Genomic DNA, 19,802 nt, shown 5'->3' on the forward strand with positions numbered 1-19,802 from the left:
TCAGAGATGATGTCAAAGGTACTATGGAAATTCAGCTGGGGAAAGATAGTTGTTACATAAATGACTCTGGAACAACTGGTTATCTATATGGGAAAATAAAGAAGCTCAACTCTTGCCTCACACTACACAACAATTTAATTCTAAATAAATCATATTCCTAGATATAAAAGTTAAAACTATAAAGCTTCTAGAAGAAATCAAAAGAGAAAATCTTTGTGACCTCAGGTTGGTCCAAGCTTTCTTTGAAAACAACTTAAGCGTTTCTCATTAAGTTAAGGATGTGCTAACCATGCAATCCAGCCCCATTACTAGATATTTATCCAAGACAAGAGAAAACATAAGAGTTGTATTCCAAAGTTTATATGTGTTTAATCTATAATGGACAAAAACTGGAAACGACTCAAATGTGTGTCGATGGGAAATTGGATAGACTGCAATATATCCATAATATTGTGTATTACTCACTAATAAAAAAAGGTTTGAGCTACTGAGACAATAACATGGGTAGATCTCACAGACATTTTTACTAGACAGAAGGTGCCATACACAAAACACTATTTACTCTATCTATATGAATCTATTTATATAAACACAAAAGAATCACTGGTACCAGGAGCCAGGGGAAAGGAGCAGATTGCCCACAAAGTAGTAAAAGAGAACTTTCTGGGTGATGGGAATATTCCATTATATATATATATTATATTTATATATTATATATATATATTCCATTATATATATATTCCATTATATATATAATAATTGTGTAGTAGAAATGTGGCTATATTTATTGGTTAAAACTCATTGAATTGTACATTTATTATTTATGAATTTTATTCTATGTATGTTACCCTCCTACTAAAAAGTGAAACATAAAAATAAACGAACAGCTCTTAAACAGCCACTAAGGCTTATTTCATTCCTGTTTCTCAGAAAAATTTCCTTTGTATACCCTGCATTCATTCCTTGAATGAGGACTGATAGTGTACCAGGCTGCATGCTTTTTATAAATGTCCCAAAGGAAATCTAGGAATTAGATAACTGTAGTCTTAGTGCTTTTGATCTTAATAAATTGGTCACCAAGCCCATATTAAGAAACTGGCCTAACATTCCTGGAGGGAAGGGAAACAAAAGCAAAAATGAATTATTGGGACTTCATCAGGATATAAAGCTTCTGCACAGCAAAGGAAACAGTCAAGAGAACTAAAAGACAGCCTATGGAATGGGAAAGATATTTGCAAATGACATATCTAATAAAGGGTTAGTATCCAAAACCTATAAAGAACTTATCAAACTCAACACCCGCCCTAAAACCAAACAATCCAGTTAAGAAATGAGCAGAAGATATGAATAGACACTTTTCCGAAGACATCCAGATGGCTAACAGACACATATAAAGATGTTCGACACCACTCATCATCAGGGAAATACAAGTCAAAACCATAGTAAGATACCATCTCACACCTGTCAGAATGGCTAAAATTAACAACACAAGAAACAACAGGTGTTGGGAAGGATACAGAGAAAGGGGAACCCTCTAGCACTATTGGTGAAAATGCAAACTGGTGCAGACACTCTGGAAAACAGTATGATGTTTCCTTAAAAAGTTAAAAATACAACTACCCTATGATTTAGCAATTGCACTACTAGGCATTTACCCAAAGAATACAAAAATAGTGATTCAGAGGGGTACATGCACCCCAATGTTTATAGCAACATTATCTACAATAGCCAAACTATGGAGAGAGCCCAAATGTTCATCAACTGATGAATGGATAAAGAAGATGTGGTATATACGCATATACAATGGAATATTACTCAGCCATCAAAAAAGAAATCTTGCCATTTGCAACAATGTGAATGGAGCTAGATAGTATTATGCTAAGCAAAATAAGTCAGTCAGAGAAAGACAAATACCATATGATTTCATTCATATGTATAATTTAAGAAACAAAACAAATGAACATATGGAAAAGGGGAAAGGAAAAAAGGAGAAAGGGAAATCATAAGAGACCCATAAAGAACAAACAGGGTTGATGGAGGGAGGGGTGGGGGACTGGCTGGATGGGTGATGGGTATTAAGGAGAGCACTTGTGATGAACACTGGGTGTTGTATGTAAGTGATGAATCACTGAATTCTACTCCGGGATCAGTATTGCACTGTATGTTAACTAAATTTTAAGTAATAATAATAAAAAAACTGGTCTACTTTACATGACAAGAATAATATAATATTTCAAATTAAAAAGGAGGCTTTAGAAATAATATATGAAAGGAAAATTCAAAGCACCTTAGTATAAAATGCATGTCTTTTTCCTGTACTTTTTGGAGTGTAAGTATCCATTTAACTAGATGGATTTGGCAGGAATGAAAATTTTAAAGTGAAAAAAATTAGTTTTGCTACTATAAATCAGAAGATATTGATAACAAGGAAAATATCGAGTTAGGAAAATATTTGACCTTTTTCTCAAGTCGTATGAGCCAGAAAACACAAACATCTCTCTGAGTTTCACCATCCATACCTGGGGTTCTTCAGGTGTCATCCTAAATTTCTATTGATATCACCTCTCTGCTTTGTATTCACGCTAAACAGTAGCTTTATAGTTATAATCAGATAATAATTAGAGCATGAGAACTTATATATGACAATAAAGTATTGTTTAAATATAAGGTATTTTCCTGCACATATATATCAGCTTTTGTCACATCCACAATTTTGTTCCATGAGACTTGAGTCACAAGAACCATCACATTTCTTTAATTTTTCTAAATTAAATCCAATCTGACTTAGCTTCTACACTAGAGAGGTAGAAAATGCTATTATCTATCTATCTATCTATCTATCTATCTATCTATCTATCTATCATCTATCTATCTATCTCTGTCTTCCTGACTCCTATCTTTCTCTTAGAGTTGTACACAAATCCAAAAACAATGGGAAAGAGCCTCAGATCTTCAGTGCCTGGTGGCTATCACCTCTGGTCATCCTAGCCCAAGGTTTGTGTCATCCATTCACACATATATGAAGCCTTAAGCCTCTGGATCATGTTTGGACTCAGGAATATCTACATAGAATCCTAGGCTGATGTGTGGCTTCCCTGGCACACATACTCCTTAGGGTCCTGTGTCTACATGAGCCCCTAACAGAAACTACAATGAGGGTAAACCCCCTCTCAATGACCCCATCCCTGGCCCCCAACCGTCTGTCTTCTTTTGCCTTTGCGGTTTTTCTCCAAGTACAGATCCTGGACCACCAATGGCATCTGAGTACTGCTTTTCATTTTAAAGTTTCTTAGGCATCTTTAATGCGTAGCCAGGGTTGAGAATCATTGTTCTAGACTTAAGAACAATGATGATGACAGAGATGTTGAGACTATTCATAACATAAATACATTTTAAAGTATTTAAATGAATAGACTCTAGTACAGGTAGGTTTTAAGTGAATTTAGAAGAGAAGTCAATAGGTCAGTCTCTTAATTAGCTGAGAAAAGCTTCTTTGAAAAAGTGGGATGTGAGGACTACAAGCTGCAGAATATTCTGGACCTTCTCCTTCCTGCATGATTACTGGAGCTAGGCTGCCATCTTGAACTACGAGGTGACTTTGGAAATGTAGGTCATGCATGACTGAGCAACAATCTAGAAAGATCTCAAGTCCCTGACACCTGACATGGACAAACATCATCTATGTTCAGACATTTTTACACATGAAAGAAATAAACCAATTCCTCTTAACCTGTTATTTTGGGGTTTTCCTGTCATTTGCAACCAATGTCAATAGTCGTACCTACTATAGTCTAGACAAGAGAATCTCACCAAAATAACAGACTAATGAATTATTCACATTCTATATAGCCTCAAAATTTAAAATACAATGTAAAAGTGACTGTGACTACCCTTTGTGGTATAGGATAAAACATAAACCTGATAATCAACAAATACTCACTTCCCTTCTTTCATGTGTAACAAGAGAACTGTGAGGCCAGTAAAGAAAGTTGCATGCTGGGTAGGTGTGTATTCTGTGAATTAATCAATACAGTAGTCACATATGCCAGACCATACTGTGAACCCAATCGTCAATTTTGTGCTTCAATTTCTCTTAAGGATTTTTCTCTTTTGTTTAAACACTAAAAAGTAATACAGTATTGAAAAATCCCTAATGCACAAAAACATTTCTTCTCTGGAAGAAAAATATAAAAATTGTGAAAACTCTATTTATAAAGGAAAATGTGACTATTGACTATCATTACTTCACTTACAGCATTACTGAATTTCTGGGCAAAGCTTTTCTGATCCTTCTGAAACTAGAGACTTAAATGATCAAGCCCTTCACTTTCAAGATCTGTCATAAACTCAAGTGCCTCAGGGGCCAAGTGGGTAGGTTAAATAGTCCCCAGCTGGGGGTTATGGGAAAATAGGGAACATCTGCGCCTCTGAACCAGTCAGTTTCATTCCAATGATGAATGCCCTGGGTGAGTGGGCAGCCAAAATTGTCAGAGCTTTTGACTTTTTGGAAGAAGTCAAATGCTGGCTTTTAAAATGCGTTATCTGCCTTGTTAATTTGCCCCATTCTCACTGGCATGAGGTGGTATCTCATTGTGGTTTTGATTTGTATTTCCCTGATGCCAAGTGATGCAGAGCATTTTCTCATGTGCGTGTTGGCCATGTCTATGTCTTCCTCTGTGAGATTTCTCTTCATGTCTTTTGCCCATTTCATGATTGGATTGTTTGTTTCTTTGCTGTTGAGTTTCATAAGTTCTTTATAGATCTTGGAAACTAGCCCTTTATCTGATACGTCATTTGCAAATATCTTCTCCCATTCTGTAGGTTGTCTTTGAGTTTTGTTGACTGTATCCTTCACTGTGCAAAAGCTTCTTATCTTGATGAAGTCCCAATACTTCATTTTTGCTTTTGTTTCTTTTGCCTTTGTGGATGTATCTTGCAAGAAGTTACTGTGGCCGAGTTCAAAAAGGGTGTTGCCTGTGTTCTCCTGTAGGACTTTGATGGAATCTTGTCTCACATTTAGATCTTTCATCCATTTTGAGTTTATCTTTGTGTATGGTGAAAGAGAAATACAAATCAAAACCACAATGAGATACCACCTCACACCAGTGAGAATGGGGAAAATTAACAAGGCAGGAAACCACAAATGTTGGAGAGGATGCAGAGAAAAGGGAACCCTCTTGCACTGTTGGTGGGAATGTGAACTGGTGCAGCGACTCTGGAAAACTGTGTGGAGGTTCCTCAAAGAGTTAAAAATAGACCTGCCCTACAACCCAGCAATAGCACTGTTGGGGATTTACCCCAAAGATACAGATGCAATGAAACGCCGGGACACCTGCACCCCGATGTTTCTAGCAGCAATGTCCACAATAGCCAAACTGTGGAAGGAGCCTCGGTGTCCCTGGAAAGATGAATGGATAAAGAAGATGTGGTTTATGTATCCAATGGAATATTACTCAGCCATTAGACATGACAAATACCCACCATTTGCTTCAACATGGATGAAACTGGAGGGTATTATGCTGGGTGAAATAAGTCAATTGGAGAAGAACAAACATTATATGTTCTCATTCATTTGGGGAATATAAATAATAGTGAAAGGGAATAAAATGGAAGGGAGAAGAAATGGGTAGGAAATATCAGAAAGGGAGACAGAACATGAAGACTCCTAACTCTGAGAAATGAACTAGGGGTGGTGGAATCCGGGGAGGAGGGCGGGGGGTGGGGGTGAATGGGTGACGGGCACTGAGGGGGTCACTTGACGGGATGAGCACTGGGTGTTATTCTGTATGTTGGCAAATTGAACACCAATAAAAAATAAATTTATTATTAAAAAATAAAAATAAAATGCGTTTTCTTCTATAGTCAAGTAAAAAATGTAAAAACACAAATCAAACACCTCTGTGAGCTGAGTACCATCTCCAGTGTCAAGTGTAAATGCCATTACATCTGAGTTTGCAAAATCAGATTTTAAAATACTACTTCGATTTGGCCTTAGTATAACTGCTTTAATTGGTTAAAAATTGTGTGAACCCAACATAAAGGGTAAATGATAAATGACATTTTGTCAAGTGGAGAAGAGGCATGCTGAATTAATTGCCCAGGAGGACTGTCGCATACCTTTAGAGCCAGAGAGACCTTAACTAGGACAAAACTCGGAGGAAGTTGTGACTTTGTTGTCTCAGGTCAATGAGGTCTTGGGGATAACCACAAGTTTTGGTGACAACAGTCTCTGACTTTTGTCTCCTGGATTGCACCTACCTGTCACTCTGTCAGGGAGATGACATTCCTTCTTCAACTGATTTCAAGAAGTCTGTCAAATGTTGTTTATGTGCTAGAAACTACATTAGGGGCTAAGGACACAAAGTTGAGTAAATCCCTCTCTATATTCAAGGAATTCACAGCTTAGTGGGGGAGAGAAAGAAGCACCAGCAAACGTAACACAACACAGTATTGAAGATGCCATCAACTGTAAGATTCACCATTAGTTTCTGTATGTCTAAGAAGAAATTAATAGTTGTCAAGATTAAAGGTTTCACAGAGAAGGCTCAGCTTTAGATTTAAACAGGTGCTCAGTAAAGGTTGGCAATTATTAGCAGAGGTGATTAATGATAGAACCTGAATTTGAAGAAAGAGTAGGCCTTTTCCAAGAGATAAGGGAAAAAATAGATTCCAGGGAGGAAGAACAGAATACACAAAGACCCAGAGGCCTGTTTCTGGAACATTCTGCCGGCCAGTTGTGCTATAGTAAGTGAGGTTTCTTCCCTGAGGAATTGTAAATCTTTTCGACACCCTCTTCTCTCTCCTGCATCTTCCTCCCCTGCCCTCTAATCCTAACACACACACACACACACACACACGCACACGCACATGCACATGCACACACGCACACACACACAAAGGCAGCTTGGTTCTTTCAACTTCATACTCAAAAGCATGCACCTGGCCTTGTACTTAATCATGAACTTGGCTCCTGAGAGCAATGACACTAGTTACTTGTCTTCCATTTCCCTCCTCACTCCCCCATCCCACCCTCTTGTTGTTGGGGGAAGCCTTTGTCCAACATCTTTTGTTTAAGAGGATTAATTGCCAGCTCCCAGTCCTGTCAGTTTCTTTCAGGGAACTTCATGCAAATAAGGCTCCAGGTGGCCTGCCCTGATTTCCCAGAGTTCCCCCAGAGTAACACTCTATTAGGACATTCACCACAAATAATATTGAGCCTTCTAAAGGCTCAGAGAAGTTACTGGACTTGCACAAAAGTACTCAGTTAATAACAGAGCTGACCCTGTTCACTGTTTTGCTATGATTCACTGTGTCACCATACAAAATGGCTTTTTCTCCTTAAGGATTTTTCTTCTCAGTATTATTTCTATTAACACAGTGCCCCCTTTTTAGGAAACAACTAGCATCCTGAGTAATAGGCCTAGCCAGTCTTTAAATTTGAGTTCATCTATCCATTCATTCCTCCCTCCACACATAGTTCCTGAGTACCTACTTAGGGTATTCGGCTACCAGTAGAGGATTTGAGGTTGAACAAGACCAACATTGTCCTTACTCTCACAGAGCTTACAGTCTAGCAGAGAAGGAAATCAAAATAATTTTCAAGGCCAAGAGCTAAGGCAGTGTAGGAAAAAGTTCTCAGAGGGAGTTCCTGCTAAGAAGAGACTAAAAGGACGGGAAGAATTAGCTAAATAAAGGGGGGAGGGGCACCTGGGTAGCTCAGTGGTTAAGTGTCTGCCTTTGGCTCAGGTCCTGACTCAGAGGTCCTGGGATTGAGTCCCGCATCACGCTCCCTGAGGAGAACCTACTTCTCCCTCTGCCTATGTCTCTGCCTCTGTGTGTGTGTCTATCATGAATAAATAAAATCTTTAAAAAATAATAAAATAAAGGGTTGGGGCGAGAGAGCTGATAAAATGACATATGAAATACTTTGCAAACTCTGTGCCAGGAAATCCGTGAAAGATTGTGTGGTTATTATTCACATATCCCTCCATAGCTCTTCAATCTTTGTCTCAAGTCTTCCTTCCACCAAGCTCCTTACCTCTGTTCCCTTCTCAGAATGACCTATGCTTTATTCTGTGTAACTCTCAGCTTATGGATGCTTATTATATTGTTATTAGTACACTTTTGGGCTTGTGCTGGAGACAAGAGCATTTCCGGATGTAAGAATGATCTGATTATTGTCTTTATTGCCTGGAAAGAGACCTCTCGGACCAGATCCTGGAGCTGAGACAAATGCAAGGAGTGGGAGGGAAATGCAAGGGGTTTACAGAGTAGGATTTGGTTTTCCTTGGTCTTGATTCTGAAAGAAGAAATATGCTAAGAAGTCAAGCAAGGGGTTGTAATAGTGTTTTTCACATTTTTTTTTTAATTGAGACTCATAGTAAGAAATACATTAGCATAGCAACTCAGAAAGCACACACATTATTACTAAAACAAGTTTCCCCAGATTTATGCTTTGGGAAAAATCATCCTTATCACATGTTATACAATCTGATCTTTCATATTTTGGATTTTGATTAGTGTTTCTCAGGGTGGCCATCTATTAATAGTTACAAAATCAACTCAGTGGGTTATGACGAGCACCTTAAACAATTAAATAGAAGCATCCATGCAAAGACAGGGTGGGGAATAGTGAAAAAGATACCCATGGAATCAGTCTTTTGGAGCTAGAATTTACGTATCTTGGACTTCCTGAGTCTGTCTTTCTTACATTGTCATATGAAACTTCATACAGATCGGTGATTATGGCTGTGGAATCTGGAGCATGGATTCAAACCTTAACTTTGCTACTTAGACACTGTGTGACATGAGATACTTGACTTAGCACCAGGTACCCTGCTTGCCTTGTGTGTCTGATAGAGATAATGGCAGTGTTTATCTCATCCAGGTGCAAGGATTAAATGAGATAATGCAGGGATGAGTACATATAAAGACTCAATAGATAGTAACCATTGTATTTCCACCATTTATTTGTCCCTAGTAGTAGAGTTCAGTTTTTTTCTCAGTTTGCAGTGTAGGACCAAAGGAAGGAAGAGTTAGGGCGCAGAGTGCTCAGGGGGCTAGCTTGCTAGTGGCAGCAGATAACAAAGTGAAAGAACCACCAGTGGAAACCAAAACCCCAATGGCCAGAGTGGAGGCCCTTAGTGCTTCTGTGCTAACCATCGAATGTCTGGGGTTTTATTTTCTTAAAGCAAGAAGTTCTTAGAGTTCCTCTCTCTAATGTCAACACATGTTTGACCCTAGCTCCTGGTTACTTATTTAGATTAGATTCCAGTTTGGCATAGGAACTTGACTGAATCTGAACGTGTAAATGTGTATATGCCCACAAATTTTTCCTTGACATTCCCTGTAGTTCCTCTTTGTTTGGGTACCCTTTCCACTTGTCAGTCTTTTCTTGGCCACATTACTTCTTTCCTACATCTCTACTAAGTTTTTGTTCTTGTTTTAAATCTTGGGGTACCAAGAAAAGAAAACTGAATAATGAGATGGGAAAAAAAGAATGCATCCTGTCAAACCGTCTTGTAGAAGCGTAACTATTCGATGTTACAAACATTCAATAATTTGATGTATACTTCTTAATGATTTCCACTCCAAAAAACGAGAGATGACACTTGCTTGTAAAAACAGTCCCATAGATATACCTAGAATCTCAAAGAGAATTCCAATGTTTGGCATGATATACATAAAACATTTTATACATATGTTAACAGCGAAATGTAAAATTTAAACTTTCCTAAAAAGTTGTTTCACAAAGAAAAATATCAGTATCATTTTAAAGATAAGTAGCCCTTTTAAAAAGCGCTAACTTTTCTAGAACTCCGCTCCACAGAAAAAATACTTCACTGTTAAAATGATCATTTTCAGACTTTACATTTACATTCCTTACATCATTTGATGATTAAGATCTTGTACAAAATTCTATTAACATAAATGTGCGAACAGTATCCAAATCGGAAACTTTTCAGAACTTTAGATTTTTCCTGAATCACATATTTATGTGTAGCCAGATTAGATGTCAGGAGTTCAAGACTAATATTCTCCTGTAATCATTTTTTTTTTCCTATGAAAATACTGCAGTATTTTCAACGAGAGTGTAAGTCCATTGTTTCAGGTTTTGTTTACGCTGGAGCTGCTGGGCAACATCCCACGGCCCATCTAGCCATTTGTCGTGGTTCCAAACGCATCTTCGATATTCCCTCCTGAGGGTCTATCTCCCAGGTCTGTTTTTCCTATTATTCTTCCCCCAGGACTGATTTGTGTGAGCCACTCTTTACCATAACGCTTATTTTCTCCCCCTGCTTCTAAGAGTAACGTAGGCACCGAGAAGCCAGAGATAGCCTGTTAATACGGTTAGTTTTTCGAGCTTCATTTTCCCTTCCGCTGAGCCATCCTTTAACCAGAACTCCCGGTTTTGCCGAGCTTAAGGAAGAGCAGACGCCGGGGCGCGGGAGGCGCGGGCAAGTTCACACGGGCTGACTAGTGCGCGCACTGTTTACACAGGCCGCCTCCGGGCACACTTTCGTAGACGTGCGCGGGGCCCGTGAGCGGCTTCACGCGGCCCCAACGGGAAACCCGGCAGGAAGGAGACCCTGGAGCCCCCACGGGGCGGGGCGGGGCGGGGCGGGGCGGGGCGGGGCCAGCGGGGGCCGCGAGCGGGAGCCGGAAGGGCGGGCTCCAGCGGCCGCGTCTGGCGCCGGGGGAGGGGGCGGGGCCGGGCCGGGCCGGGGGCGGGGCCGGGGGCGGGGCCGCGGAGCGCCGGCTCCACCCGCCCGAGGGCTCGCAGGCACCTGGCGAGGCGCGGATGGCTGCTTCCCCACACGTGGAAAACTTTTAATGAACACGTGAGGGAAGGGAGGCAATGTCTGCGGAAAGTCTACCTCACAACCCTGGCGTCCGACTCCAGCCCCGGGCGGCAGCTCGTTCGCTGTGCTCCCGCTGGGGGAGTGGAAGGGTGTGTGCGTCTACGTCCCCTCCCATTGGTGCCCCCTGCCCCAGCCGCACGCTCCGGGCCGAGCTCTCAAGCAGTCCCCGCCTTGGGAGGCGGCCAGGCAGGCCGTGTGCGCCTGCGCCCTGCGCCTCGCGGCGGGGCGGGGGTGGGGCGGGGGCGGGGTCGCCGAGGAAAGGGGCGTGTCTCCCGCCGCGGCGCACGGGGCGGAGCCGCGGGGGCGGTGCGGCCCGGCGCCCAGCGGCCTGACCTCCCCGAACGCCGGGTCCCGTGACGTCACCTCGCCGTGACGCGCACGCTGTAGGAAAACTGTAAGTTTCTGAGGATTCCTGCAGCTCCCTGGGCCTGCGGGCTCGCCCTGCTGCCCGCCTTCGCCGCGTCGGTGGTGGCCGCCGGCGTGTGATCCCTGGGCGATCGGGGCGCCGCCGAACGCGGCGAAGGGACAGGTGCCCGCCCCGAGCGGGAGCGCGCCCTCTGCGGCGGGCGGGCCCGGGGGTCGAGGAGGCGAGGCCGCGCTGCGCGGACTGGTCGCCGGGGCCCGGCGAGCCGACCGGGAGGAACGGGGAAGGTCCACGTGGGAGCGGCCCCCCTCTTTCCCTTCCTTGATGAAGGGGCTTGGATTGACATGTGAAGTCTGGCCTGGAGGGTTGCACCAGGGACTCCGCATCTAGGCTTCCTTTGGGATCCTGCAAGTTGTAAAGATAACCACCTGCTGCCTCAGTTGCCTCTTTGTGTCAAACGGAGGTGAAGCAGCCTCTGGCCTCATTATCACTTGCAAAGAACGGGGACATTGTGAGAGCACGCGAGGTAGCACAAACATGTAAACGTGCCAGGTGAAAGCCCAGAAAGACCTCCGTTCTTCTGGGATGTGGTGGCCAGTGGCCAATGGCCATTTAACAAAGGTCTATAGGTAGGGATCTTTTTCACAGTTTTGCCTCCTCAACCCTCACGCACCCACCCACGCGTCCGGTCATGGGCAACTCTGGAGTCTGATGGGCGATCTTAGTGGCATAGGGGTCCAGAGACGACTGGTGCCGTTATCACTATGTTCTTGACGGTTATCAGGTTCCCTTGGCGGAGTTTGTCAGAGGAAGGGTTCAGCATGCCGGAACGAGTACATTACACTCAACACGATACACCGAGTTTCAGAGGTTGTAGCTGTGTGGACTTGGAACGTGTGACTGTTATCTGTGACTTTGAATGTTTTGGCTTGCCCAGGGTTAGTATGTTATTGATGAGTTAGTACTATACTACTCAAATGTTGAGATAAGTGTTTGTTAGGATCTTTGAAGGGAAGACCATTATACACATCCCGGGGAGTACTTATTCTAGAGATCGAGAGATCACATTTCTGTAAATTCAGAAATTTCTTTGAGAAGCCTTAGCATTAGAAAGCAGGGGTGCTGATTTTGGTTCTACCACTTAAGAGCTTTGTGTCCAAAGACAAGTCACCCAAATTTGGGATTTTCTTTTTCTACCTAAAATGGGAGATGATAGTGTATATGCTGTTGCTTTTTCAAGGATCAGATGAGATCACAATGTAAGAATGAAAGGCCGAGTATGGTATTGTTATTAGGAAATTCCCATAGGTCTCCTAGCCTGGATAAGAGGTATGCTTATTCAGAAGTCAGGTTCTAAGTCAGAACTGGGAATAGAGCAGCAAACAAGGTTGTCCCTAACCTGGTGGAGCTTATTTTCTAGAGGGGAAATAGGCTACAAAGAATAAGTACATAGTATTATTCAAGATAGCGATTTAAGTACAGGGAGGTAAAGCAAGATAAAAGAATGACAACAGGGGAATGGGGCAGGTTGTTTTAGATAGGATCAGGCATAGAAGGCCTTCCAAAAGAGGGGACAGCTGAATGGATTCGAGTTGAGAGGAAGAGCCTGAGCTAAGAACATTTCAGGCAAGGTTCCTAAGAGCAATCAGCACTTAGATGGACCTTACTATATGTGAGGCAGTCTTCTAAACACTAAATTTTTACACCAACCTTACGAGGTAAGTAGTAATATCTCCATTTTTGGAGAAGAAGAAACTGACACAGATAGCTTTGCTCAAGGTTGTACAGCTGAAAGATGACAGAGACACTATTCGAATTAGGGCAATCTGACTGCAGAGTCCTGCTCCAGATGACAATCCTATACAGCAAGGAGCAACCCAGGAGCAATGGTCTGATGGAGGAAGCTAGCCTGAGGTGGCCAAGGCCTAGCAGGGTGAGTGTTTAGATCATAGCAAGGGAAAGTGGGGGCAGATGATGTTGGAGGACCAGGCTGGACTTTGGGGGCCCTTGTAGGCTAGTAAAGGTGTTATTCTAGGTGTGATAGAAAACCATGGGAAGGTTTGTATCAAGGAAATAGCACCTGATTTTGGTTTTGTTGGTTGAAGAATTAACTGTAAGGTCATGGAGTAGGGGGTTCTCAGAAATTGGAAGCTAGGAGCCTAGAAGACAGATGCTGTTGTCTTGGCTTAGGAGAAATGGTTGTAGAGATGATAGCAAGTGGTCAAATTCCTGATACACTTTTTGAGGGTAGAGCTGTTGGGGTGGATTTACTAATCTGGAATGTGAGGAAAAGGAAAAGTCATGACTTCTTAGGTTCTAGCCTGGAACAACTGGGAGAACAATATTGCTATTGACTGAGCAGGGAGAAAGGGGTTTGGTGAGAAAATCATGAATTCTGTTTCAGGCCAGTTTTAGATACCTTGTAGACGTAGTAACCATAATACTAGAGCTAGTAGTAATAGTAAGTGCCTTGTAGGCATAAACTGTACTAGGAAGGGTTTTAAGCACTTTTATGTGTATTAATTAATTTAATCCTTATAGTAGTTGTATGTGCTAGGGGCCATTATAGTTCTAATTTTGCAGATGAGAACACAGAGGCATGGAGAAGTTAAAATTGTGACTTGTCTAAAATCACCCAGCTTGCAAGTGACCCAGCCAGGATTCAAAACCCAGCAGTCTGAAGTCTACACAATCAATGTCTGTAACTACCTGTAAGTCAGTTTGTTGAGCAAGGCAGTTGGATATATGAATTTGGAACTCAGGGAAATGGTCAGAAATGGAAACTCAACATTTATATTTCTGAAGAGAAAGCCTGTTTTGTTCCTCATCTAAGCCTTGGTTGGCGATGGAGGAGAAGAACTTAGGCAGTTGGGCTGTGCGGACTGGACTTTCATTACTTTGATTCAGTTCACAGAGCCAATATCCGGCATCCCCCTTCCAGGAAGTTCTGTGAGGGTGAGGTCTGTATCTTTTTTATTCACTGTCTCTACTTCCTGACCCAGTGCCGGCCATGTAGTAGGTGTTAGTCTGGCTTTATATGCAGGGCATTTGATTAAGTTTTGGGAGTTCAGAGATGAATAAAACATAGCAGTCTCCTTGGAGGAGCAGAGTTTGAAGAAAACCCTGCGGGAATAAAACCAGAGCAGACCAAATGCATAATTGCATGCTGATCCTTTCATTTGGGTCTTCTGCAAGCCCCCTCCACTCCATATACTTGAGGGATGGGGCATGAAGGGGTCAAAGGAACAAAAAAATTGCCTAAGGAATTGTGCAGTGAAGTTGAGGCTCCCCAAGAGTCCTCTTCAACAAAAGAATTACTCCTAATCTTGCATATTTTACTATATTTGCATTATCTTTATTTGGCAATGGTATAATTTTTACCAAATGAAATAAATTCTGACATTTTAGTATTGTTGTGGAGTGATGAGTTTTTCCAATTGTATTACGTCAGTGTTGACAGGGTTTACTAGTGAAATAAGGGAGTTGGCTTGAAATGTTGCAGCTTGCATAATAGAGGGTGATGGAAGGGCTGTGTGAGGTATTTAGGCAGGTTTCCACTGACTTAAGTATGTCATGCCAAAGTTCCACACATCAGAGTAAGTTTCAGTTTCTCTGCTGATCATCTCCTAAACTTTGATATATATATATATATATATATATATTTTTTTTTTTTTTGGTCATAGAAAGGTGATCTGGTGGTATATGTTATAGATGGAATTATAGATTACATCTCATATTTGGAGCATTGTAGAACGTAGAAACTAGAGCAATATGCACAAAAGCGTGTGTCTTATTTCTGTAGATCTTTTGAAGGATATACCCTAACATCAATACATTTGTCACAATTTTATTACTTCCTAACGTGAGTATTTCAAGTTTGAACCATTAAAAGATTATGTAAAATTACACCATTTTAGATTTTGTGATTAATTTCAGCGTTTTTTTCTTGCGATATATAAATTATATATATTTTATAAATTATATTTTGTTTAGCTTTTTTAGCTTTGGGAGAGTTGATATGAATAACCAACTCCACCATCACTCTAAATGGGAACCCTCCACAAATATAAATGTAGAAATGTGCCATCTCATTTTGCAGTTCAACAAAACTTTAAATCTACTACTGTGGCTAACTCTAAATTTAATGGGGTTGAAATGATTAGTATTTCTTTATACCACAATTGCAGCTAGCTTTCCCAGGAATATCAGATATGCATATGTGATATAAAGTATCTTGAAGGAGCTGCTGATTGCTCAGGCTTTGTCATTTTTTAAGTTTAGGCTTAGTGAGGGCAGGTTGATCATGATTTAATTGTGCTAGATAGCTCCCAACAGGGCAGGCATAATAATAAGTCTTCCTATTTGAAGACAGGATCCCCACTGACCATCCTAGAGAATGTATCCAAATTCTTTTAAGAATCTCTATTTACACGAGTGAATTTAGAAACTATTAGTTAAGAGTACAAAAATGTAAGTATATAGAAATTGTTTCTTGTAGAAAATTATGTGTCTAGCCCAGTGATGACATGTAGTGGGCACTAAATATTTTTTAATATTTAAATTTCGTGTATTTTTTTTAATTTTTGCATATTACCTTCAACTCATATATGTGTCTGTATGTGTATAAATATGTATATATATTTTGTGTGTATGTGTGTATATATATGTATATACCACATATAGACACTGTGCATTTGCAGTAATAGCTGAATATTTGTATACTTCTGCTTAGCATTGTAACTGAATATATTTAAATAATGTAAACAGTTAAGTGTCACTTATATTTGATTCATTTGATACATAGCTACTTAGAAATTAAGATCTTGAGGTTTGATTTCTTTTCCCCACATAAACAGTAATGACTACTAATTAGTAAGCATGAGTGGAGTCTAAGCTTTAGTGACAGATTAGCCAAGTTGTCATCCCAAAAGAACATGCAAGAAGAAAATTCTCAGAGAGGATTAAGCAAAAATGGCATGTTGATATAAGGAATAATTTAACCATAATTCCCTACCACAACTATAATTCTTAAGATATTACTGTCCTAGAGATAGCATTCTTTTCTTTGTTTCTTACACTGCAAAAGTGCTAGTTTGAAGCTGCATTCTGGATAAATGAGATAAATACTGGAATATATGGAATATATGGAGCTATGGATTTAGCTCAGTGGATTTCCACTGGGGATGATTCTGTTCCTCCCTACCTCATTCTGAGGACATTTGGCAAATGTCTAGAGACATTTTTCATTGTCACAACTATGTGTGAGGGCATTGCACCTGTCATGTAGTTGGTGGAGGCCAGGACTGCTCTTAAATATCCTACAAGGCACAGGGCAACCCAAACAATAAAAAAATTATCCAATTCAAAAAGGAAATTATCCAGTTCAAAATGCCAGTACTGCTGATGTTGAGAAACCCTGTAATATGTAACTATTTTCCTTTCTTCCTTAATTTTTTTTGTTTGCTTTTATTTGACGCTTTAGAGATTGAGGTGGTAGTTGTAAGTAGCAAACAGCTGACTTAAACAAAAGATTGCATTGAACTTTTAGTTTGTTGGAGAGCTGAGGTAATGTGGTCCATTTATTGTAAGGAAAATAATTTTTGTAGCTATTAGCTACAATGTTGACTTTTTTTTGCCTGCCAATATGTCTAGTGTTTCTGGTTTGTATTTAGCTATGAATTTCTTTTCTTAGTAAAACTAATTTAATTTGGGCATTATACAATCCTGGGTTGTAATAGGTTTGCTGGTATGAATCGCCTTCATGTATTGAATTAACTATCTCTATACGTGGTTGCTTATATATTTCAGAAATCCTGTCATGTTAATTTTTATATGTGATTTTCATGAACACCTCATGAAATGTGTAGGGCCTGCATTACCCTCACTATTTGCCAGATGAGGAAACAGACTTAGATCAAATAGTTTGCCATATATATTATAGCAAGAGACAAAAGCAAATCTAGGACTCAGAAGTTTTGATGCTTAAGATGTTTTTAAAGTTACTAGTTACTATAGTTACCATATTTGATCTTCCTGACTGTCCTGTTGAAAACTGGGAACTTACTTAAGGTCACCCAATTCATAATGTAGTTTTGACTATTTCCACTGACCTATGCTGCCTCCCCAGATATTCTCTAATAAATAAATTTGACAATTTCTGGATAAATTTACCAAATCCATGCTTAACCTAAATAAGTAGGTCTCTTGACACTGTGAGGGAAGAAAAATTCTCCTTTGTCTTTGGGTCTTAGTCTGGGCCTAAGTATTAAGCTGATACACGACAGATCAGCCGTAGAAAAACAGACAAATTTTATTAAAATTTTACTTGTACATGGGAGCCTTCAGTGAAGACCCAAAGAAGTAATCAGAATAGGTAGCTTTTATACATTTTAGACAAAGAAATAATAAATTTGTGAAGAATTGACAAGACCCAGAGGAGTTTGGGCTAGGGGTCGTAAATGGTGAAGATGTAACTAAGGAGATAAGGATTAATTTAGTAAGATTTCTTTGTACAGGTTTCTCAGCTCCCAGTTCCCCATCTCTGGTGATAAGAATGTCTTCCTTGCTCCTGGTACAAGGGAGGATACCTTTCACGTGGGAGTTTTATCTTTTATTTTCAAGATGAAAAAAAGGAGAGTCAGAGTGTCCTTGCACCTGCTGTTTCTTAAGTCTCTTTGATTCAAAATAATCAAAATGTCAAAATGGCATATTTGGGGGTGACATTCTGGTTTGTACAATATGAGTACTACAACATGTAGTCAGATGTTCATGTTATCACTTGAATTGATCGGTAATTCAGTATTTGTAATCCTTCTGTGATTGGACTTGAGTGGAAACTTCATTGAGTTTTGATAAAGCATAAGGTAGTGCTACTTGCTATGCAAAATTAATTTTTGAGCACACGAAGTCCAAAAGCAGGGTGAAGAGATGGCTGTCAGCTGTATTTGAGTGTATTTGGGCGCAGCAACCCCTTGGCATGATTTACTTTGCCATTCTGTTAGAGGGATTTATATTTGGGATAGGACTTCTATTCATTCTAATTTTTAAATTAGAAACCATCTTATTCTCTTTAGCCGTTGCCATCTTTTATGTTACATTTGAGGCTGTTTCTCTTTCTAAAAGAATATCCACTCAAATATTTGATGAGTTATCATTTTGCTTGAAGATTATTTGATGATATTCAATTCTTGATGTGAGTTTCAGTAATTGGAAGAAAAATTTTAATACCCAGAAGTGGGATTGCTGGGGCATATGGTCGTTTTATTTTTATTTTTTGAGGGATCTCCATACTATTTTCTATAGTGACTGCATCAGTTTACATGGGTAGCAATAGTGCACCAGGATTCCCTTTTCTTCATAGCCTTTCCAACATTTGTTACCTCTTGTCTTTTTGATGATGGCCATTCTAACAGGTGTGAGGTGCTTTCTCATTGTGGTTTTGGTTTGCATTTCTCTAATGATTAGTGATACCAGGCACTTTTTCATGTTCCTGTTGGCCATCTGTATGTCTTCTTTGGAAAAATGTTTATTGAGTTCCTCTGCCCATTTTTAAAATCAGATTGTTTTAATGAAGTGTAGGTGACACAGAATGTTAAAATTAGTTTCAGATATACAAACATAGTGATTCCTTAACTCTATACCTTGTGCTGTGCTCACAGCAAGTGTAACCATACAAGCTATTACAATATCTTGACTATATTCCTCATGCTGTACCTTTCATCCTGGGGTCTTACTCATTCCACACCCAGAAGCCTGTACCTTCCATTCCCCTTCACATATTTTTACCTATCCCCCACCTACCACCTTCTGGCAAACACCAGGTCTCTACTTACGGGTCTGTAATTGGAAATTTTAATGTTTCATATAATAACCTCCGCTGTGGGCAATTGATAGAATTATATTGTGGGATTGAGAAGGGGAGGGAAAAGACCATTGTTAGTGCATTTGTGTATTGGGCATTGAGGATTATATTTAAAAGGTGAAGATTTTCAACTTTCCGTACAACTGAATTGGCATAACAAAGTATTTTTCTTACCTCCATGAGGGAAAATGCTATATCCAAGAAACCACAATATTTATAGTATTATTGAGGGGAGAGACCACTGTTATGTTATTAAAACAGAGCTGGATTTCATACTTGCTAAGCAAGGGAGAGTGATGCTTGTAGAATATAATCCTCCAAACAGGCAGAGATGTACTTGGATAGGTTTTTTTTTTTTTTTTTTTTTTTTTGGATAGGGTTTTGAAGAAGCATGGAGTTTTAGGATTGGCTTATTTTCAGTGAGACAATTTAGGGATTGGCCAACTTTAAGCTTGGAGTTTAGGGACTGGCTGGCATTGAGGAGCAAGGGTATGGAAGCAAGGCAGTTGCTGATCCGCTGACTTCCTCAGCTGAGTACTGAACTGGAAATGTTGGCTAGAGTTTAAGGATTGATAGATTGGGGCATATTTAAAACCCGTTCCGTGGTTACTTGTTCCCAGCTTGGAATAGAGCCAAAGAATAATCTTTTCCTTTCTTGAAGTTGGAGAATAGGTACTTTTATTTTCCATTGACATTTATGTCAAACATTTATGTT

At 40.2% G+C, this 19,802-nt stretch overlaps 1 protein-coding gene across 9 annotated transcripts in view; it reads left to right on the plus strand.

Annotated features, from left to right (window-relative positions):
- ZNF438 (zinc finger protein 438) overlaps positions 1 to 19,802 on the plus strand; it is a 401,908-nt gene that overhangs the window by 220,877 nt on the left and 161,229 nt on the right. For 6 of the 9 annotated variants that reach the window (XM_072825520.1, XM_072825516.1, XM_072825515.1 and 3 more), the window contains exon 1: positions 11,130 to 11,256. The exons of 1 other annotated variant lie outside the window; for it this stretch is intronic. The gene's annotated coding sequence lies outside the window, so the exon portion shown is untranslated. Of the gene's footprint in view, positions 1 to 10,196; positions 10,219 to 11,129; positions 11,257 to 11,473; positions 11,856 to 19,802 lie in introns of those variants that run through there. 2 more of the 9 variants (XM_072825513.1, XM_072825510.1) reach the window with 2 other exon arrangements.

Source organism: Canis lupus, chromosome 5 (genome assembly GCF_048164855.1).
Source record: "Canis lupus baileyi chromosome 5, mCanLup2.hap1, whole genome shotgun sequence".
Taxonomy (NCBI): Eukaryota; Metazoa; Chordata; class Mammalia; order Carnivora; family Canidae; genus Canis; species Canis lupus.